This window comes from Elephas maximus, chromosome 12, assembly GCF_024166365.1.
Source record: "Elephas maximus indicus isolate mEleMax1 chromosome 12, mEleMax1 primary haplotype, whole genome shotgun sequence".
Classification (NCBI taxonomy): Eukaryota; Metazoa; Chordata; class Mammalia; order Proboscidea; family Elephantidae; genus Elephas; species Elephas maximus.
Window position 1 is genome coordinate 74009422 of NC_064830.1, and position 4053 is coordinate 74013474.

General features: G+C 50.8%; 1 pseudogene; it reads left to right on the plus strand.

Annotated features, from left to right (window-relative positions):
- Positions 1 to 2605: 2605 nt before the first annotated feature.
- LOC126086668 (plasminogen activator inhibitor 1 RNA-binding protein-like) lies at positions 2606 to 3830 on the plus strand (annotated as a pseudogene).
- The last annotated feature ends 223 nt before the right edge of the window (positions 3831 to 4053 follow it).

Genomic DNA, 4053 nt, shown 5'->3' on the forward strand with positions numbered 1-4053 from the left:
GACATTTCAGCCTGGGAGTATGTGGAGGAGGCTGCTGATGAGACCCACATGGCCAGTTGGGTGGGAAGTTGGACAAGAGCTGGGTAGCAAAGTAGAGCACCAGTCATGTGGTAGAGTGTGATGCCAGCCATGTGGGGGAGGGGGACCCCTTCCCTGTGGGCAAATTAGGGAGTGGGGACTCGAGCTGTGTTTGGGAGGGGAATCAAGGCCCAGGAACACAGTTGTGGGGGTAAAGGGGAAGAGTCTGGCAGAGGTCCAGAAAGACAGCTGAGAGTAGGAGGGAGAGGGTGTGGCCTAGGTCCAGTAACACAGCTGGGAGGAGAAGATGGACTATATGGTTAAGGTCCAGGAACACAGCTGGGAGGAGGTGGGGGAGGTTTTGGCCAAGGTCCAGGAACACAGCTGGTGGGAGGAGGTAGAGGGTCCTTCCAAGTTCTAGGAACACAGTTGGGAGGAAGACTAGGGCTTGAGCAAGGTCCTAGGGCACAGCTGATAGGAGAAGTGGTACGGGCCTGGCAGAAGTCCAGGCACAGCTGAGAGGAAGAGATGGATGGTCTGGCCTAGGTCCAGGAGCACAGCTGGGAGGAGGTGGAGGGTCTTTCCAAGTTCCAGGAACACAGTTGGGATGAAGAGGTGGAGGTACTGACTGAGGTCCAGGAACACAGCTGGGACGAAGAGCAGGATAGCCTATCCAAGTTCCAGGAACACAACTCAGAGGAGGAGGGAGAGGGTCTGGCCAAGGTCCAGGAACTCAGGTGGGAGGAACAGGTGGAGGATATGGCCAAGATCCAGAAACACAGCTGGGAAGAGGGGAAGGAGAGTCTAGCCTAGGCCCAGGAACACGGTGGGGAAGAGGAGGGGGAAGGTCTGAACAAGGTCCTCAGCACATCTGGGAGGAGGAAGTCCAGAGTCTGGCAGAGGTCCAGGAACACAGCTGGAAGGAGTTGGTGGAGAGTCTGACTGAGGTCAAGGAACACACCTGGGAGGACGTGGTGGAGTGTATGGTGAAGGATCCAACCAAGGCCTGGGAAGACATCCTGGTAGAGTACTTTGCTCACTCCCCATGTGTGCTGATGGAGGGAGTTTATTGGGCAGTGTGTGACCAATCGTCCTGGGCAATGAAGGTCTCTCCTCAGCCCTCTGATTCTGCTGAATAGAAACAGTTAAATTTTTAAAAATATTCCTGTAGAACAGACCAAAGCACTTCAAAATATAGAAGCTGTAACAAAAAGATGCGGGTGTCATCACCTGGCACCTTCCCCTCCACCAGCTCTCTGAAGATCAGCATCAGGAGGCAGAGCCAAGATGGCAGAATAGACAGATGCTTCTGGTGGGCCCTCTTTACAACAAAGACCCGAAAAAACAAGTGAAATGAGTACATTTATGACAAGCTAGGTGCCCGGAGCATCAAAGGCAAGCTTAGAAAACAAACTGAGAGGCAGGGGGAGGAAGAGACGGTTCAGAAGCAGAGAGGACTTACCAGACCTGCATCGTGGAGAGCCCTCAGGCACCATTCCTGGGAGCGGTGGTGGCACGCTGGCACTAGTGTTCGGCCACAGTTTCCTCAGAGAGAAGCAGCCAGCCACACAGCCTAGTCACACCTCCAGAACCAGAGAAGAATGGCGCTCTTGGGAAAAGCTAAGTACTTGTATATATTTCACCGCGCCCCCACCCCTGCCTACTCCCACACCTGCTTCAGTGGCTGACTTCTTTGGGCCTGAGATAGGCCCTGTTGAGAGCCTAGAGCCATCCTCCCGGCCTTGCAGATGGAATAAACCTGAAATTGGGGGAAAAGATAATTTGCCAGCTCCACTAACTGGGGGAGCTCAGGACAGACGTGTCTCCTGTCCAGGCATAAACAGTCCATGGACTTTGAGTACCTTTCCACTCTGCATGGACCTGTGTGGGCCTATTTTAGGAGAATAGGCCCCTGTTGGCAGACTCAAACCATTTCAGCTGTGCAGTGCACAGGTGGGTGTTTGATGTTTGACATTGCTTTGCCTATTAAACAGGGTCCTCACCAACCCACATCATGGGCATAAGGACTGGTGGCTCCACTCAGGTCACCCAGCCACCCACAACAGGGGTCCAAGGATAACTGGTACCTCCTAGTCCTTACAACCAAAAATATTGGGTGCCCATGGTCTGTCTGCAGAACCCACCTATCTGTATGCTCTAGGAAACAGGGACATGCTTTCCTCAGAGACACGCGGGGGACAATTCTCAGCCCCCTGGCTTGTTCAGAGTGTGACCCCCTGCTGCAACCAGATACCATTGCCTACACTAATCACCCCTGCCCCTCTAAGAGTGTAGGACAGAGCCTGTACCATACAATTGATGATCAGCTACCTGGACATCCGGGCTGAATTCATACAAGAAAAGTGAATGGACTCCTAGACTAATATACCTGATAACAGCTCTAGCCATCTGGGGAAAGGATGTCAGAGCTCCAAAGGCGAAAATAATCAAATTAGCTCACTCAACCAACCCATTTGGGCATATCAAAACAAAACAAAGGCCATCTTGTGGGAAGTGCTGAAACAGGCACTCTTGGCTCAGCGCGGCCCACTGCAATCGTGGAGGAATGCGCCTCCCAGCCACCATCATGCCTGGGCACTTACAGGAAGGCTTCGGCTGCGTGGTCACCAACCGATTCGACCAGTTATTTGATGACGAATCAGATCCCTTGGAGGTGTTGAAGGCGGTGGAGAGCAAGAAAAAAGAAGCTGGCGGAGGCAGTGTTGGGGGCCCTGGGGCCAAAAGCGCACCCCAGACCAACTCCTATGAGGCAGGCAAACAGTTGAGTAAAGAGTCCCAGAAAGACCGGAAGAACCCACTGCCTCCCAGTGCTGGCGTGGTTGACAAGAAAGAGGAGACGCAGCCACCCGTGACGCTTAAGAAAGAAGGAATTAGACGTGTTGGAAGAAGACCTGATCAGCAACTTCAGGGTGAAGGGAAAATAATTGATAGAAGACCAGAAAGGTGACCGCCTCGGGAAAGACGATTTGCAAAACCACTTGAAGAAAAGGGTGAAGGAGGAGAATTTTCATTTGATAGACCAATCATTGATAGGCCTATTCGGGGCCGTGGTGGTCCTGGAAGAGGTCGAGGAGGCCGTGGACGTGGAATGGGCCGAGGAGATGGATTTGATTCTCATGGCAATTGTGAATTTGATAGGCATAGTGGAAGTGATAGATCTGGCCTAAAACACGAAGACAAACGGGGAGGTAGCAAATCTCACAACTGGGGGACTATTGGAGATGAATTAACTGACTTGGATCATTCGAATGTGACTGAAGAAGCACCTGAAGGTGAAGAACATCCAGTGGCAGACACTGAGAATAAGGAGAACGAAGTTGAAGGGGTAAAGGAAGAGGTCCAAAAGAGATGACATTGGATGAGTGGAAGGCTATTCAAGATAAGGACCGGGCAAAAGTAGAATTTAATATCTGAAAACCAAATGAAGGTGCCGATGGGCAGGGGAAGAAGGGATTTGTTCTTCACAAGTCAAAGAGTGAAGAGGTTCATGCTGAAGATTCGGTCATGGATCATCATTTCCGGAAGCCAGCAAATGATATAATGTCCCAGCTGGAGATCAACCTTGGAGAACTTGGCCGTCCAGGACGTGGTGGCAGGGGAGGAAGAGGTTGACGTGGGCGTGGTGGGCGGCCCAATCATGGCAGCAGGACTGACAAGTCAAGTGCTTCTGCCCCTGATGTAGACGACCCAGAGGCATTCCCAGTTCTGGCCTAACTGGATGCCATAAGACAACCCTGGTTCCTTTGTGGACCCTTCTCTCTGAGGCTTTGCATGCTTAAGGATCCCAAACAACTAAGAAATTAAAAAAAAAAAAAGACTCATTCATACCATTCACACCTAAAGAGTGAATTTCATCTGCTTTGAAAATGAACTTCTCTTGCTACACAGAAGTAACAAATATGGCAGTCAGTTTTGTATTTAGAAATGTATTGGTATCAGGGATGTTTTCATAATTTTTAGAGATTTTGCATTCTTCATGAATACTTTTGTGTTGCTGCTTGCAAATAAGCATTT